General features: G+C 40.2%; 1 protein-coding gene across 16 annotated transcripts in view; it reads left to right on the forward strand.

Moving 5' to 3' along the window:
* DAB1 (DAB adaptor protein 1) overlaps positions 1 to 19,651 on the forward strand; it is a 436,704-nt gene that overhangs the window by 377,411 nt on the left and 39,642 nt on the right. The gene's annotated exons all lie outside the window — the stretch shown is intronic.

The raw sequence follows: 19,651 nt of genomic DNA on the forward strand, positions 1-19,651 counted from the left end.
AATATGCAGGAGACTTCCGTGCCTTCCCAGTTTTTGCCACAGCAATATCATGCTTGATTCTTTTAAATTGCTTTGAAAGAGGAAACCTAAGCAAAACATTATACTACTTAGATGTAAAGCAACAACACACAAACTGTTTTAATCCTAATTAAGAAGATTTTTACAGCAGTTTAAACTCTGCCTTGAATTTTAAAAAGCTCTTGATTTAATCTTTTGAAAGATGAACTATTAAACATGGTGCCAGAAATAAAACCCTCCTGATGATAGATGAAATTATCTTTGCCAGTTAATTTATATTATTAGAAAATCAATGTCATTGAGCTCACTGATACATAATACAAGTAGTTAGTAATGAAAAGCTCATTTGGAATATGTTGTGTACAGCATATGCAAAGTATTCATACAAAAGCAGTGTTTAAGAGAACACTGCTGAGGTTACAGCCTGTGCTCAGAAGATTGGAAATGTCAAGATTAGGGCTGCCAGTGCAGTAATGGTTGGATCCTCTAATAAAAAGACACGAACTATACGATGACGCACCTATTTTTGGCCAGAGAATACCAGTTTCATTCAGAGTACAGAACTGAGGATAATGCACTGATATGGTAGTATTTTTGTTTTTAGTGTGCAGCCTGCTGCCATGCCATGCACTCTGCGGTGAGGGCACAGCTACTTTCCTGAGACTAAACCCATTTCTTGGGAAAATAAAAAGAAGAGAGGGAGACTTGTCCTGTGGCACTTGTCTCTGACGGTTTCACAAACGTAGGATGTATTTTCACAAAATAAAGAGAGAAGAGGGGATTCTTTAGAAACACAGGTGTGGTTTAGCCACAGATTGCCTTTCCTAGAGCATCCTGCACACCCGCCTGTCTGCAACTAGTGAGGTGGGAACATGAGCATAGGTCTCCTTCATTTCATAACTTTGACACCCAATACTCTAAATCTGACATAACCCTGTCATCCTCATAGTAACCCTGCCACTCACTTACTTTAAATCCACCTTCCAGATATCTGTCCCTAAGCTGCCTGGGAGATGGACAGGAGTGTTGAATTGTCCTTCTTGAAACAGGACTGTGGCAGAGGGATGTGGCGAGCTCTTGACATAGTTTTGTACGTGCTTTTCTGAAAGCAGGAGAATCATTCTTTCCATGCCAAGCTTTTGAAGCAGGGCTGCATGAACTCCTCTGTTTTTTCACAGCCACCATCCCTGCAGCTTTTCCCCCAGCTTGGGTCTTTTTGTGTCCCACAATTTCATGGCCTTGACTCATTTTTCTCACAGTCTCTCCCATCCAGCCTGTCCCTGCTACATCAGCCTACAGTTGTCATCTTGTTCCCATTCTTGTTGGTGGTCATGTACAATCTCAACATTTAACAGTTCAGGTCATCCATATAGCTGCAATAGAAATAATAACAAGGTGCTTTCCACAGCACGAGAGACAGATCTTTAGGGTGATGCACTGTTTCTCATCCATATGGCTTTGGCTTATCCTGGTGTAATACTAAGAGATATCACCTGTTGTGGTAGTGAATAGTATCATCTGTGTAGTCTTAGGTCAAGGTCTTAAAAGTCATACCCGAAGAAAATGGCATTACTGCTGTAACATGGAGCCTCCTATAAGGTAAAATAAGGACAAAGCGATTAGGTGATGCAGGACCCTGATGATCCCTTTCTTGGATTAGAAGCAATACGGAAAATCTCACAGGCTGGAAAAACTGGGAATGTACAAATGCTCAGCCTGGCTCTTTTGATGGGAAGGAAGCAAAAGGGATAGCTAAAAGGTTGGGTTATGCTCACACAGATCTTCTGATATCCATGTTAAACTTAAGAGTTTATAAAGTTTCGAGACTGATGTTCACATTTGTGCAACAGAGAAAAAAATATGCCCCTAATAGGGAACAGCCTAGATGATCTTGCATTTGCTTTCTTCTCCTTCTCCTTTAACTGCCTTCCCTGTCCACCACAGTGCTTTCCCCCTTGCTTGTGTTTCCATGATTTTCAGATTCCCAGAAGGATATTTTGAGCCACAGGGCTCATTTATTGTTTATTTGGAAAGGCTATTTACCTCTTTAGAGTGGCCTTTCTTCTTTTTTATCATTGGTTATTGCTATCACGTCTGCCACAATGGCAGTCTGATGTGGTAGAAAAGAGAAAAAGAATATTCTGAAAAAATGTAGGCTTCTGTATGTTTAGTATCTTGTAGGCTACTATTGGATTTTAATTTATCACAATAAAAAAATCAATTTGTAGCTCAAAACTAGCAAATTTTTTAAAATTGGCAGTGTCATAGCTGACTTCATACAGATGATTTAGGGGAATTGCTCCATAATTCATTACAGATGAAGGGCTGTAGTTGGGTTACTACTGAAAATGATAAGCAAGGTTTTTTCCCCTGTACTTTATAGTTCTCTTTAATATGTTGCAGACGTAATATTCATCAAAAAGTATTGATTTTAATAATGCTATTATTTCAGCCATCAGGAATTCTGCCCTTTGAGTAAATTTATCCATGAAGGAGATCAGGTTGAAGGCGGACTATCATTTCAGAAGAATTTATCTCACCAAGAAAAATACAAGGAGGATTTGCTGTGAGCTTGCAGCGTAGATGCAGTACAATTTAGACAATCCATAGCAGTGCAATAGAAATAATAATGCTCCTCTCTTACATCTCCTCATTCTGCTTAATTGATTAATCTAAATAGGTCCCTTTATACCACTTTTTAAATACTTAACAATGTATTTAGAAGGGCCCCTCTTAGCAGTGTTCACCCTGAAAGCTTGTAGTTCATATACATTGCAATATAGACTCACTCATCTGCTGGAGAAGCCTGCTTAGGTGGGCAGAACACCACAAATGGTTCTGCTATTAAAGTCCCAACATCAACTGTACATCCTGAAGGTATGTATTTAGTTCGACTAACAGGATATTTTCCTGTTATATGTCAAAATTGTCATTACGCATGGGTTTTGACCCTCTTTTTTCTAATAAATATACTTGTTTTGTCTGCCGTCATGTATTTGCCATTCATCCCACTTGCTTTCTCCCACTTGCTTTTCTCTCGCTTTCTGCCAAATATAGACCTTACCTGAAGGAAATACAATTTTTTTAATATATATTAACATAAAAAGTCTGTGACAATTATCATAATACTAAACCCAGACTTTTTCTACCCAGTGCCACTTCAGAGGTTTAATGGCTGCACATTATATGACAATAATTTTTGACCATTTGTTCTGTCATATTCCCCCTGCACCCTGATGACATCTCAAGATGTTGTCTTTCAAGCACAGTACGGTTCTTCATTGGTAGACTTGCATGAGAGCTCTTCTGTATTTTAAAAAATATGGTATGTAGAAGGCAAAAATGCCACTAGATGCATCGTGCCATTTAAAATTCTCGTTTTCAGGGTAGAAGCTAGTGGTTAATGTGTTCCTGAGAAAGTGACAAAAAGCATAGCTCTCAATATAGCAAGACATGCAAAATTTTTGAAGGACCATCATTGTTCATTAGCTATTTATGAGTATTATTTTTTTAATCACACATATCGGGCTATCTCCCTGTGATAACTTAGTAATGCTTCATTAGATGTGCATGACTAATACAGTCTCCATACAGAGGCTGTAATTGTCTCATTGTTTATTTATGTAGCAATAAATCTTTGTTTACTGTAGGTTACTTTACAAAAATGTATTTAAAAATAATAATTACGTTCTATAAAATACTTGGGAAACCATTTTCTTCTGCATTCATGTAACGAGATATACTTCTAAACTCATGTGCTTTCTAATTGCAAAAGCCTGGTGACATTAATGGAAAACCCAGATGATGTGAAAGAGAAATATGATGAAAGCAAAAAAATGACTAATTAGTTTTAAGTAAAGAAGTATCAGCTTGTGGGTATGCAAATTGATGGAATTTACTGCAATATATGTCTATATGAGCTATTTTTATAGGTGAAATATTTATCTAGACTCTGCAGTTGTCCAAAAAAATTGTAGTAGACTTATATCAGTATCTTCTTTGGTTTCATTTGTGAGAAATACCCTAAACAGATGGATTGTAACCCAATTTACGAAGATGATAGCTGTTTCACTGATTTTTCTTGTTTTGTCCTATGCAGCACCCTAAAAGCAAGTTTTCTTTTCATGATTTATTCCATACTTTCGAGGGACTGGCTGATCTTTTAGAGATGTTGGCCCATGTCTTTAGCAGAATACAGGGTTTGGCACAGCCTGTGAGTTTGGATAATTTTTAGGAATACTGTAGAAGTCTGATTGGGCTACACTATTGTAGAGAGGTGTTGCAGTGTGTTACTCATTGTTTATGAGTTTAATCTGTAGTCATTTTCTTCAGACTGTCAGTGTGATACCCAGGAAGGAAAACTGTATATATAAATATACATGTATCATTTTGATCATCTGTTCCCATTCTTGTTATGCATCGCTTACTCTAACTTTTATTGTCTTTGAGGAAGATTATATGGCTCCCATGCAGAGCAGGATTTACCTACCTGAGAAGGTGTTACTTGGTGAATACCTCCCTGTTTCGTGGAAGGGGGATGAGACCTTATCTGTAGCATTTTGTACCAAAAAAAAAAAATTACACATTTGTGCTGGGCACAGAACTAGTGACTGTGCTTCTGCTTTATCTCTGAACAATGTCCGAATAAATAACACCTATAGCAGCTGGTTCTAATCCTGCTGGCCTCAGATTGTTCTAGTGAGACAACATTATGGCTGTGATAGGATCCAACCACTGTTTTAGATACCTGTGTCTTGCCTACCTTCTTGACCTTTTGAGCTCTCTTAACCTTGTAGTTACAGATTTTTCAAACATGTTGCTAAGGTTTCTATAAAGAGTTCTCCAGCTTGTTTGGAGACTTCTATCAGGTTTGTCCTGATAACCCCTGGATTTGCTGCTCTTCTCCATTTGATGTGAATGACAGTGTTAATTATACTGATAGATTGCTAACAGGACAACTAAACTTGGCTGAAAGAAAATTTTAGCAAGATTAAAATTCTCGCTGTTGGCAGAAGGTACCTCATTTAAAATGTACCAAAGGTACTTCTTGACTTTACTGGAAATCTGTTGGTTCTGGCATCTTTGACCAGAAATTGAGGTACGATTATGGAACTGTAGTTATTTCTTGAAGCACGTGTGCTGGAGCAGATGAAATGTCAAACTGTCAAGTCTCTATCACTGAGCGCCTCTGAATATTTAAAAATAGAAATGAAAGAAGGAATTAATCTGCTCTCTACTCGCTCTGCTGCGAGCAGGAGGGATGGTGCGATTAGTTCACTGAATTTTTGTGTTTGCCAGAGCATGGTATTGGCCAGGAGATTGTTAATGGTCTGTGCCCAGGGCTTCTTCCAGTTCTAGGCCAGAAGCTCTCAGAGGTGGGTTTTGTCCTCTTGATTTCTTCAAAGCTGATCTTCCGAAGTTCCTCTTCGTGGTTGATCTCAGGCAGAGCATTTTGTTGGCATCGTTAACTTATCAGCTCATTTTGACTTAAGTCCTTTCTCCTGGTCTCCCTCACTGTCGTCTCTGGATTTTACCCCCATGTTTGTAATTTCTCTTTCTCTTTCCTGCAGTTTTCATCTGGGATTTCCCAGGTGCCCTGTCCTTGATATCTTTTCCTGCTGTTCTTTTAATCAGTTACTTCAGTTGCAAATATAAATTTGGTTATTCTGTCAAACCAAATGATACCAGCCCTGTCTCCTGTTCAAATCTGGATCTGTCTCTCTCCAGCCTTTTCCTTACGTGTTAAACCAACAGTTCAAGCTTAACATGGCTGAACTGGGCCTTTTAATCCTGATTCCCAAAGGTCTTTCTCTGACCTCGTTTTTGGAGTGCTGAGGAAAATATCAGCATCATCTATTATTCAGCCCTGTAAACTCAGCAGCCTTTTTTGACTCAACCTCATTTTCGATTGTCACATCCAGGGTAAATCCAGATCTTGCAGATTCTTCTTAACTGTTCTGAAATACAGCATTTATTGTTGTGCTTACGGTTAAAACCCAGTCGTGCCTCTCTTCATCTTGTGTCTCAATTGTTACCCTTTTTTTGTCCTTGACAAATGTGACTTTTATTTTTGAAATCCATTGTGACTGCTGAGATTGCTGTCTCAGCTTGTTCTTTTGATCATGCCACACTTCTCTTCACATTCCTACACTGAATCTGCCTTCTCTATTTTATCAACCTATAGCCTGTTGTCTGGTTTTTTTTTCCCAGGCTCTTCATGACTGTCTTTGCTCTTTGTCCACTTTCAAGGAGTCATTCCACAGCACGAACTTTCATTCATTTATTCATCATTCGTTTATTCAGTTTTCAAATAAATTACTCTGAGCCTTTTCCCATCCTGTCCATCGTACTTTGGAGGAATTCCTTGCGCATATTCATGCAGTACCCCCTTACTTTTTCTTCACATCTCTCCTTAAAACACTTCCATGCAAAGGCCTTCTCCATGCCCAAGGGTTTTTGAGGCGGAGTTACTGCAGTCCTGTGTCTCAGAGATGTCCCGGGGAGCATCTGGCCATTACCTTTCAAAGGTTGGAATTACAGAATAAACTCTCTGGGATTAATTTTTAATGCATATTTCTAGCAGAATTCTCTGTTTATAATGATTTATCATAAGAAAAGTTGTGTCTTGGGCCATGCTTAGGGCTTCTAGGGACTACAGTGATAAAAATATTATGTAATAACAATAAAGAGCATACTGAAAAACAGCCAAGTCAAATATTGCATGTACATTTGAAAATGGTGATATATGGACATTCTTATGCCTTACAGGGATTTTATGTGTTGTCTGCAGCTTCTGCCTGCAAAAGATTCCTCTGGCCAACTGGGAGTCTTGCGGTGTCGCTCGGCAGTTTCCTTTCTTTCTACTTAGAAATATGAATACTAAGACATTTACTGTTCTACATGCAATAAATATATACAATTAGAATATGACAGAGTAGGGAACTTTAAAATGCTGCGTATTACTCCTACAAGGTATTTATATTATTTGTGATACTTTAAAAGGGAAACAATAGCACATTTCCTAAATAACTTTTGATAGTTAGCAAAATGTAAATGTCATAAGAACTTACTTCCATAATTACATCCCTTATTGACTATTTTAATTCATTTCTTATTGGTCTTCCAAACTGCACCTTAGACAGTTGGAATGGTTTGGGGTGCTCCACAGGGGTATTTAGTAGCCACAAGCTCGTAGAAATGCATTCCATAGATGCCCAGATTGCTGTATGAAGATTGTAAAATCCTTATGTAGGTTTGTCACCATGAGAAGAAAAGATCCCAAAAGACAAAACTCAAATATGATTTTGCACATTGTGACATCTGAGCATTTGGGGATCAGGAACTTTGGTATGAACCTTATGTCTTTCTACTGAACAGCTGGCAATACGGATGAGGGCTGAAATGGCACCTTCCTTTCACCTGGAAATGCTCTGATCTAGAGCTGAGTTCAGCAGGAGCTGCCTTCTAATATTTTTGCCGGTAATTGGTATGAAGATAAAGCTATTCCATATGTCTTATCCAACCTGAAAGAATTTGTGGGTATTTGTTATAGTTGTATTTTTCAGTGTGAAAAGGATAAAAATTTTATTGCTTTCAAAAAGGCAGCAAATTAGATTTTATGACTTTAGTGATGGTCTCATTTGGCTGTCTATGGCCTGCTGTTGTTTAATCCAAGCACCCCCAGATGGATTTAAGAAAGGGAGGTACCACTATATGCATTGTGTGTTATGGTATGGGCAATCTCACCATATGCGTGTTTGCAATTGCTGTTTAGCCTCCAATCTATATGAGGGGGGTGGTACTTGTCTACAGAGCTGTTGTAGCAAAAAAATTACTATGTAAACGCTTCCAATTTTGTCTAGCTATAATGTTTGGTATGCTTAAACAGAATTTGACTGAATTTTACTGAAAACTCCAAAGTCAGCTTTTGGTTATAAAAATGTTTGTTGTTGGTCTCTTCTCCCAAGCAGCAAGTGACAGGACAAGAGGAAGTGACCTCAAGTTGCACCAAGGGAGGTTTAGATTGCATATTAGGAAAAAATTCTTCCTGGAAAGGGCTGTCGGGCATTGGAACAGGCTGCCCAGGGCAGTGGGGGAGTCACCATCCCTGGAGGGGTTTAAAAGGCATTTAGACGATGTTCTTAGGGACATGGTTTAGTGCTAGAATTAGGTTATGGTTAGACTCTGATCCTGAGGGTCTCTTGCAGCTGAAATGATTCTATGATTATGCATCCCATAATATATTGGAACTGCACTATATCCCTCCAGTGAGGTGCTGTCCCACAGCAGAAGGCTAAAAGTATAGAGTTATGTTGGGATTTTTTTCCTGTAATCGCTACCCTTTTGTGATTCAGATAAATAAATCGGGATATGAAAGCCACATTGTCGTCCCACTGACTCCAGTGGAGCCATATTTCTCCTTCTCCTTATAGAAAAGCACCCAAAATACGAGGATGGGGGTGGGCTGTTGCTTGGAAGTACTGATGTTTTTAAGCCAGGTTAATGCATTACACAGTAGAAAAAAAATTCAGGCCCATTTTCAGCACACATAGAATTAAAATGGTTGGATTTCAAACTGCTCGGGAAAGGATTTAGAACAAGAAGTGCTGACATAATGATAGCTGGGACAGCTGAGATGCACCGAAACCTCCCTGCAGAGCAGTGGGGGACCTGGAGCCGGTGCTGTAACAGAAAGTGTCGTCCCCATTTGAAATCTGCTGTTCCTTTCGCTTGGAGATTCTGCGAAGCATTATACCCCAGGTGTGCTGGTGATTTTTTCCTTCCTATTCAGTGTATTTTATCTGTTAGGGCTGCTCTGTAATTTTCTGTTTGCTCTGGTAATGGCAATTCTACCGCCCATGCTTCTGAATTCCTGTGCTAACTTGCAGGCTGTTTAACCTCCACTATTGCTGGGGTCACATGCGAGGGACAGAAATGGCCTTTGGGAGAGGGAAACTACGGGAAGGATTACTTTTAGAGTTACCTGGAGTTTGCAGGATGATAGTAATAGATGCCTATTGGCAATAAAATCAGTGCATGATATTCTGCCCTCAGGAACATGTGTGTCTTTACAGGGAAGCTGGTAAGACCTTTGTTCAATCTGATAGTCCACGGGGACGAGTAAATGCCTTTTCTTACACTTAATTTATGTACTAAGTGGCCCTGTGGAAGGAGAAGAGGAAAGACAGTGGTTGCCACTGGATACTCTTATGTGTTAACAGTTACCAAACACAAATACCTGCTGTTAACCCAGTCTTTCAGTTGAATAAGTAATAAATTTCAGATACCAAGAGATCTTTGCTTAATATATAAATAACTGTTCATAAAAGCTGGCTTCCTAAATGAAGTAATAGTGCTCATAACCTTTCTGGTTTATGCACTGTATGCTCAGCATGCAGGCAACCGCACATCTCGGAGCCTGAGGGCTGGAACAGCATCTCCCGTTGTGCTACCCCGCACCTGGTGGTAATGGTGAAATTACAGCAGTGCCTAACGTGTCCCTACATTCTAACACTCCTCTAGAAAAAGCAGTGTTTAATGGACTCTAAAAAGCATTAACAGCAAGCCAGTCCTTTGTGGTTCCCATCCTAACTCCGCATCGTTGTACTTCCAGCCAAGCAAGCAGTGGCGTTCCTGCAGACTTTAAAGGGAGCGATGTGCACTAGGTGAGGACAAGCGCTGATTAATTTGAGTGCTCTGATATTTAAAGCAAGCAAGAAGTCTAGGTATGTGAAAATACCGTATATGGCTCCCAGCCCCAGCTCTGCATACCTCTGAGTGTTTTTCTTTTTTTCTTTTTAGGTAGACAAATTATGGATCTGAATCCCTTTTTTTTTTTTTTTTTTTATTGTGTCCTTGCTTTTAAAAAGGCTGAGTTGTTTCAGAGGACGTTTTATAACCTTATGTGATCTTTCATTAGCCAAATACACTCCTGTGAAGGCTACAGGAATTCGGAAGTATTTTAAAGTACAAAGCACAGGAGAGCGTAACATGTGCAAGGCTTAGTGCTGAGCAGTGCTGAGTGTGAAGTAATGAGGAGGTTCATTTTTGATTACCAGAAGAAGACATCCCGTGCACAGAAGTTGTGAAGGGTGGGAGAGAACTAAAGGAATAACTAGCAGAAACAAGCCAGCACCCGTGCATCAGAGCTTTAAAGGACTCTGCTGCAGGCATTAAGTCGAAGGTGAGGGCAGCGCTGCCTGACAGCTTTTCTGAACGGCAGACGCTGTGTGACACCCACTGCCGGGACAGGAGAGCAAGGCAGGGAAAGAAAAAAGTAAACACAATTGAGCCATGCTCTCTGCTGGGCCGTGTCTGTGTGCAGACCCTTTAAACAAAGTTTGCTTTTGGAGATTTTGGTTAGCAGGAGAAAGCTAAAACCAAACATTTGTCCTGCTTTTACATAAAAATGAACATGGAAGAAACAACTCCGGGCATTAAAATGTGCAAATGGGAGCTTCGGGGCTCCCTTTTGGAGGGTACCAGGGCAGAACTCAATACTCTCCATTGCCCGAGTTGAAACGTAGAACTGTTGACACACAATGTGCCAGGCATCTACTGAGTGTAACTCCAGAAATTCCCAACTCAGGATAATGCAGGGGGGGGAAAGAAAATGAAATTGAGCCAAAAATTGTGTTCTTTTCAAGAGTCCCTATGAGGTTTGCCTTTTATGTTTTGTTTTATTCTTATCTTAGGGCTCAAGTACTGCACACACTCGCTGTGTTGCTACAGATGTTTTACGTCCTAAGTTAAATGTCCGTTGTGGGACCCGAACAAATGAAGGAGCAGCACATCTATGGGGTTATCTGAAGTTTGTTTTTACATGCAACTATAACTCAAAGGAAGAGGTTTCCTCTCTTTTTTTAGGAAGACTGGAAATAAAATGACATGGTCTTTGCGACCAGGATAGGTAGTTAAAGTACTATCTCTGAATGGTAGAGCTCATTACTCCAGAGTCATCTTCTGCAAACTTGCAGGTACACTGAGTCCATCAGCAGCTTTCAGGCTCCTTTCAACACAGGTGTTGTTATAAAGCTCTGTGATTGCACACCTCCAGTTATGGAATAATCCGAGATCTTACAGTATTGGCAGAGATGTTCCTTAGTCTTTTCAAAAAGTCTGCCATAACTTTGCAGGCCAGTTCCGCATCGGGAAGAACGTCCAGCAGCTGAGACATCTCTGCTGGGAACCAGGAGGATTTCTCGTGATAATGAATTCTGGCAAAAGCAGTAATAGAGAACGGTGATCCCAGGACGGAAAACTTAGTTGTGGTATGGAAAGGAAAACTCAAGTGTGTCTCATAAGCAAGCTGATGTCTGTGGTAGGGGGCATTTCAAGATGTCTCCTTTAGCCAATACTGTATATCTATATGTTGGCCACTAGAAAATGAAGCCATTAGAGATGAAGAGTTGGGCTAGAGTGGATTTTGTCCAATTCTTTACTCTGCCACTTGAAACCAATCTATCATTTTGGAACCCAGGATTTCTTGCTTGTATGCTTTGCTTTATTTCTGATTATGAAATCATGTTTGTATTTGAAGGATACAAAACATAGTGTCGTGTGAACTTCTCAAGTTTTTTGCTTTCATTTTCAATTGGCTTGTGAACATGACATACTGGTTATACACGGTTTGTGAATTCATAGAGTCGTTTTCTATTCTTGTTCTTCTCTGTACATATGCTTTTCCTCAGCCCCCTTTAGAGTCTTATTAAATTGGTATGAGTATCTGAGAGGCAGATAAATATAGAATAAATCCCTCTTGTCCTTTTTCCTCTTTTCCAGGGAAGTTTGTAATGTCATGGAAGTATATTTATGGTTAAAGAAAGTAGCTGTTTGATGACTACTCAGTGCAACTTAAATTTTAGTGTTGCCAGATGAGTGATGTTTTTGTGATCTTTGCAAGCTCTGCTTTATAGGGTTTGCATGGCAAATTGAGAGAATCAGAGGCTGGTTTTCAGTGATGAGCTTTTTGAATCACAATGCTGCAAGAGGAGGGTGGGTTATAATGCTGAACCTGAAGCTGTTAAGATCTGAGACAGTTAAAGGAAAAAAATCTATAGCTTCTTGGAGTTGTACAAAGGAATTTCTTCTGCTGTTCCTGTAAATCTGAAGCATTTCAGTAGGTGAGGAATATTGGTGTAAAGAAACAAAACACCCTTATAAAATAAGGCTTCACAGAAGACATTCACAGGCTGTAAAGATGAATGCAGTAAAAATATTGAGAGGTTCACTGATACTGTAATGAGCTGACTGTCTCCTTGCTGAATATTGTACTCCCTCAAGTTCAAGATATAATCAATAAGGGTCTTAGAAGCTTCAGAGTATATCAGGAAAAAATAAAGGGCACGGTCAGAGGTGCGTGTTGCTGTGCATTGGCTGTGTACAAGCTCTGGCTTGAGAGCAGAGGGGCAATATTGGCATGTTTATGGCTCTTTTGCTCTACTGCGCATTTTGCAGAAGATGATGAGGTGGGTGCTAAGAGGGAATACACTTGGACAGATGTGTTTCATCAGCCCTGGAAACCCAGCAGTGACCACTGGGTAGCTGCCATGCCAAAGAATATAATATCCTTATAGGCAAGTATTACTGCTTGTACACCACATCAAAACAGTGACATGGCAAGGTAAAACAGTGTATTGTTGTCTATAGGTGGTCCGATACAGCTGCAGTATAGGGCCGTATTGCATTACTGAGCTGATTATGGCCTAATGGGGCCATTGATTTTGGTGCGAAGGATCAGATTTGCTGCTTCTTGGTATCACTGTGCGATCCTTTGTTTTAACCAGCCTGATAAAACAATGGCTCTATCTGATGCAGAAGCAATAAGAAAATAGCATGAGACTCATGGGAGGTCCAGCATCACAGCTTTAGTGTAGCACATTTGTTTTTTCAAAGCTCTCTGAAAATGTTTCCTTGCCCTTTAGGATTTTCTTTGTCCTGGAACAATATTTCGAAGTACATATTTAAAATATAACTTGGTATTAATAGTAATTGGACAAGGAGTTTAGATTTAGCTAGCTACTTTCACTCCTGGTACAATAAAAAATTGAAAAGCCTTTTAAGTGAAGATATGCAATTGGCTGTGTGTGCATTCCAGTTTTGTTTTGTGCCTTTCACAAGTTCATATATCTAATAAATGGATCTTCTGTGTGAGCAACTTAGCATTTGCTTCCTAAGACAATGAACAATAACTAAATCCATGTCTGGTCTTTGTCAGACATTATTACAAATTATGAGAACCAGACAGAAGTTTATTACCTTAGTGGTGTTCTCTTCCACAAATTAGGTTCTTGGAACATCCAGCTAGCTCAATACCGTAGATCCATTAATCACAATTAGACCGCTGTGCTGGGCAAAGTTAAGTCCCGCTGACTTAATTGACTCCCAGTGTATATTGGGGGTCTCGGGTGAGGACAACTCCAGACGGGTTGAGAGCATCGCTGCGTGTGCCTGTGACAGGAGGCACAGACCAGGACGCTCCGGTTTGCTCTCGCTCCCCAGGTAAGATACAGGCAGGAGCAGGAAACTTTTTTCATCAAGCAAAGAAAATGGTAAAGATGATTTCAGATTCTAGCTGAGGCTGAAGTACCCTTTTAAAACTATTTTCCCGAGTCCAACCAAATAGGCTCCTACCTGGGGTATTTTCGCTAAGTGCTTGTCTATATATAGGATGAATTGGAGTGTACAGATTGAGCTTAGTCTAGCACTTCACTTGAAGACGTGCTTATCCTTACACATACAATTATACTCACTGACTTTTGTCCTTCCTGACTCAGCTGCACGTTGCCACGTAAGCCTGGGGAGTCACGTAATCTGTTTTTTTTGCTTCAGTCTCCTCAGTTGTTGAAGAAAATGGCTCTTAAGACTTTATTACTATTATTGCTATTAAGAGGAAATGAAATTTACATATCTTTTGGGTGCTTTGGTGTGTCACAGCCAGATGGCTGACCCCCTAGAGGGACTGAGTTTGTGATAACTGGGGCTAAATCTGTCTCAATTATTTTCTTTATCAGCACCATATTTTACGTGCCTGTTTGTGATGCATAGACCAAGCTCTGATGTGCATATAATCTGAAAGTGTACTTCTTGTGCCAAGTGTTTTTATTGCAAAGCTTGTGCACAAAACACCTTTTAGAAGTTGGCAGTTGGAAAATTCTTCATGTTATTGTCTGCAAAATCAGTGTGTATAGAAGAAGCACAGGGATTAGACAGGTTTATTCCCTTCTCATTGTGAAGACGTGCTTAAAGGCTGCCTTTGAGAGATCTGCTACCACATTTAAGCCAAATTACTGTGTTTTGTCAAATACTGTTTATTCTGCAATGCTCTCCCCATGGACATGCAACTGGGTACTCATCATGGCAGGAAAGGAGTGTTGGATTTGAAATGTGATGTTTCCTATTTCCTTTTGTTTAGGCACATAGTTTCCAAAGCTGTTTCTTTTGTGGGTGCTATTTTTTTCTCCTTTCCTCAAACATCCTTGGTTGTTTTATATGGCCTGGGTGAACTTCTCGCCTCTTGCCTTTCTGACCCATGGGAGCAAAATCCAAATAATTTTTTTGTATTAATCTTCGGAAAACAGGCCAAAGTAATAGGAAAAAAAAAGGATAATAAAAAGCATCTGCCCAGTGGAGGACTTGCAGCAGCAGCCTGTCACTAATTCAGAAATGAGTCAGCAGTGATAAATTCTCAAGGTGTGTTGCAAAGCTTTATCAGGTTGGGTTTAGCTGCCTCTGGCATGTTTTTATGCTGCGCCAAGTGCCCAGGAACCTCCAGGAAGGGAGAGGAAAGGCTGTGGGTGAAGGCACTGGTGGCAGTGGGGAAGCAGTTGTCTTTTTGAGTGGATGAGCTCTCTCACCACCCCTGCTCTGGGCTGCCCTGTGCTATGTCCAGCAGCAATTCACAGGGAGTTTGGAGCTGTTGGTAACTATAGCTCTGAAGCATGCCAAGCTGCTTCCTCTTCGCTATTTCAGATTAAACTGAAAATTGCAGCAGTGGTTGGGGAAGGCTTGTTGCATTTTCCCCATCTGCTTGTTCCCTGCGTGTCACAGCAGGCTGATGCTTTGCCACCCTATCTGCCACCCACATACTTAGTTGTAGAAAACAACATGGGCAAGTTCGTGGTGCAAATACAATTTACTGATTCATTTTCCATTTCGCTGACATTTGAGATCATTGACTTGTTCCCCAAACTGTCTGTACACAGTCCCATTGAAACACTTGTCTGTATGGGGAATAGAAGCTGAGAGGTTCACAACTGCTTAGCAGGTGTTCATGCATCAATAATGGGTGCCACGGAAACTTCCATACCAGCAATGTTTTTTTGGGAGATTTTGATGTTTTGGGGTTTTTTAAGTTGTCAACATACAGGAGACTGTTCTCCATCCTTGGCTAAAAGTTATAAAACTAGATAGATCTGGAATTTGAATCAGCAACTGTAGGGAATTCAGGTGTTTTCATGTCTGCTCCTTAAGCATGTATTTGGGCTGTGGGTGTTCATGATGAAGATGTGCAGCTTCAGACACTAAGTTCAGTGAAACAGCAGAGAAGCATTGCAGCACAAACCTGGGCAACTAGAGAAATGTTTGTGACCGGTTGCTGTCCTCATGATCCCTGCAAACCTCAGGATGCTGTAAGGAAGAAGAAGGTGTGTCACAGTGCTGTGGTATGAACATCTTGAGCACTGTCAGGGAGCACAGCGGTATCACAGGTGTAGCAGAGGAGACACACACCTGTACCACTCCAGCCTTTCTTGCAGCAGCGAGATAAAATTCATCTCCGAACCACTCACGTGTTTCACAATTCATTGTTTTCACTTAATGTGTTGCAGTGAATAATGGTCAGGGTACTATTGTGCTTCTGGCTTGCGAAGCTTGTGAGGGTGTTGCTGTAATTTTCCACATTAGGTTCAGTTTCCATGATTTGTTCAGTGATCTTCCTAAATGTACAGGTCCTGATTTCCTACTGTGCTGCTAAGCAATCACAACATCAGTGGGAGTACAGAGGACTTACAGGTAGACAGCAGCATGACTGAAACTATAGTCCATAAAGTTATTTTATTATGAATCCATTAAGGATTTTGCAGTTTAGTGAGTCATTTTTTGATGTTTGGGGAGATTTACGTGCCGCTCAGAATGTGCTGTCTCTTATTCAAATGTGATAGGGGTGAATAGAGACGAATAGAAATGCAGAGGATGCTTGGGCCGTGTCTGTCACATACAACCCCAGTGTTGACATGAACATTAAAACAGCGGCACCTCTCTGAAAATGGGCTCACTGTTTAGTTATTCAAGGTGAAAGGCTGCGCAACTTAAATCCCTGTGAAACTTGTCCTTGTAGATACGATATTGTCTGATACATGCTTCCTGCTTTCGGTGGGGCAGCGTTTATGGGAGGCTTTGCAGCTTGCAGGATATTATTTTGTTGTGGCTCTTAACACTGTGCCCCAGGCTCCACTAAATAGACAACCTCATTAAAAGAGAAATAGCGATAGTAAAGCAGTGACTTTCTCATGCCATCTAACTCACATATTTGACATGATTGCTGGACCCTCCAAGTACTTAATTGATTGACTTAATTGATTTAGTGGCACTGGAGGCTACAGCATGGAAATAAAGGGGCAAGATGAGGATAAGGGGTGAAAAAATTTATGATAGGTGCCAAGCAGCCTGAGGGAAATTAGAAATGCTACAGATCTCAGAGGCAGCTAAATCAATTCAATGTGATGTAGAGGGAGCAACCTGGGGGAAGAGGAGAAGCAGGGGGTAGGATGGAAAAAAGGAGAGAAAATAATGGCTGGTGGGAGAGACCGGAGCAAACTTAAGGGGGAGAGGGAGGACAGCAGCCTTGGTGAATGGGTTGTTTCGGACTTCTTTAACACCAGGAAAAAGCTTTCTAGTGTCTGAATAAAATATGATCATGACATCATGTTTAGCCTAAAAAGAAGGACTTGTGCGTCACAGGACTGTTTTAGTTATCCATTGTGAAACGTTATCTGTTTAAAAACCTCAATGTTTGCAACAGTGATTAGAGTCACAGGAGACCTAAAATAATTTGGAGGCTATGTACAGAGGATTTTTTTAACAACTGAAGCTTAAATGTTAAATTACTTTCTAATCTGTGCAATATTTAATTGACTGTAGTGAACTGTAATATAAATTAAGTCTATAATTTGTTCTGTCCTACTGCAGCCCTCCAAAACAATTTGATACCTCACTTATGAATTGGTAAATGGTAGCAGCGCTCAGCAAACATACAGTAGAAACATCAAATAATGTGTGATGGAACCCATCAGCATGGGCACATGGGGGTGTCATATGAAATAATTCTTTTATGTGCTCCTGACCCACTAGAGACAGGATTAAGTCATGGTAAAACCTTGAAGATATGTAAAAAAAAAAAAAAAATCATAGGGGGCAGATCGCTTGTGAATGTTGACTGTTGAGCACTGAGCAGCAGTTCTGCTAGAAGCAATCTTCTGTGGCTTCAATTTCTTTTCCTTTCAGGACTATTTATATCAAGTATCAAGGGGGTGGCTACATGTGAGCGGTTACAACCTGAGGGATAAAGGTGCCATTTCTGTTGGATTGTCTCGTTTTATGGGACAGATTAATCTGTGAGAATGCACCAGGTGCAAATCTAATCAGAACATGCAAAGACCTTGTATTTATAGGTAGTCTGAGTTGTGGGTTTCTGTTGGATGGCTGGATGAGATGGTGTTTCTCCCCATGCTGTCCCTGCTGCTGTCCTGTGCTCTCCTGCATGTCTCGCTGCTGTGAAGGGCTGTACAGGGTATCAGGCTGATCCTTAGAACACAGATTTACAGAAAAGGTGCAGTTCTGGTCTTGCATTTTATCATGGTAAATCTCTACTGATTGCAACAGGAGTCTCATTTCTGCTTCACAATGAGCAAAGAATCAGGCATTTCTTAAATAATACTTGGAATCAAGCATTGGAATGTGTAGAAAGGACACATCAGATGAAGGCTGTGAAAACAGAGGTTTGAAGGAATGCTTGTAGCTACATTTGAGTACAGATGTGTGTATGCAACATTGCATGTCATGTGTGTGTTCCAACTCAACATCCCTCAAACAGATGAAAAACTCTTGCTAAACACTCCATACCGTAAAATATGTGAAAGGATAATGTTGCAGTCACCTTTACTTAATTTGTACATCTATTGATACAGTATGTAAAATATCATAACCATTAAAAATGTAATGATTTTTGAACGGTTAATGAAGGTTCCCAAATAAATTGGAGTGTCTCCATCTGCTGTCTTACATTGTGGGTGATACCTTTCCATCGAGGAATGATCTTAAAATTTAATTCCATGAGGAAGAAATCTGATCACAGTTTAATTTCAGTGCAAAACGCTGTCTTGCAATCAATAAAGCAATGTCAAAGAACTTTGATTTAATAGAAACCAGAGATAACGCTCCCTGTCATATGCAGAATAGAGAGATGGGAACATTTCATTTCATTGTAACAGATAGCATGCAACTTGGTTTTCAGAAAAACCTAATAAATCAATATTCCTGTATTATCTAAGTAAGATCCCATCATTAATTTTAAACGTTTAACACATTGGGAGAGTCTGAAGCGCACCCTCAGCTCAGCCACGTTCAGCCCGAAGTCAATGGCAACACTTCCATTTTCCTGTGAGCAAGCAATCTCAATGTTGGGAAGTTAGGAATCATTTACTGTGAAATGAAAGTGAAAAATGCCCACCCTTTTGTTTCATATGTAGTTGTCTGTCTCTTATGTGCTGCCTCTCCTTTTAAATTTCAGTCCGTGTTCTCCTGAAGTCTCATCGCTTGTCACTTGCCCTGCATGCACTCAGCCTTTTCGCTTCTACACATGCACATCTTCTCCAATTTTGAATTTTAAAATGTTTTTTCAACCTCTAAAAATAACGGGTTGTTTAGAGATTGCCTGGATACCATGCTGATTTTCAAAATGTGCTTTTCTCCAAACCAGCAGGAGTCTGGACCTCAAAAGAATTCTCCATGAAGCTTTGCCTGCTCTCAGAAATAGCATTATCCCTAGATGATAAAAGAGCAGGTCAATATATCAGAAGGTAGAAATCCAAACTAATAGATTGGTTTAGATAAACTTTTCAAGGACATTATGTTAAGTAGAAATATTTAAATATTATTTTGGTAATAAAATACTACTTAGTCCAAAGTGACAATGCTGCTGACACTCCAGGACATGTCTCTAGGAGTCTCAGATTCATGTCCCCATTCTGGGGAGAGTTTTGCTCATGCATTTAAAACAAAATTGAGTCTTTGTTATTACAGTTAACTGAAGTGGGATTTTAAATTAAATGTCAACTGTTGCCTCTAGCATTGTTTTCAAGTTAGGTAATTGCATTTCCATGAATTTTCTGGGAAAAATACATTTGTGGAGTTCTGCTACTGCTTTAAATGGAATATGGCTTGCTGGCTGATGGGAAGCGTTGCAGAGATGAAGCAAGTCTGGTGCTGGTTCTTACCAAGGTTGGATATCTCAGCTCTGGCTCTGCAGCCCCTGCACATCTGTCTGTATCTGGGCTCACCCTGTATGAAGCTACAGGTGCTGCTGCTGCTTTTATATACCCGCAAATATTGGTTCCGTACCTAGGATGCTATGTAG

Source organism: Patagioenas fasciata, chromosome 6, assembly GCF_037038585.1.
Source record: "Patagioenas fasciata isolate bPatFas1 chromosome 6, bPatFas1.hap1, whole genome shotgun sequence".
Classification (NCBI taxonomy): Eukaryota; Metazoa; Chordata; class Aves; order Columbiformes; family Columbidae; genus Patagioenas; species Patagioenas fasciata.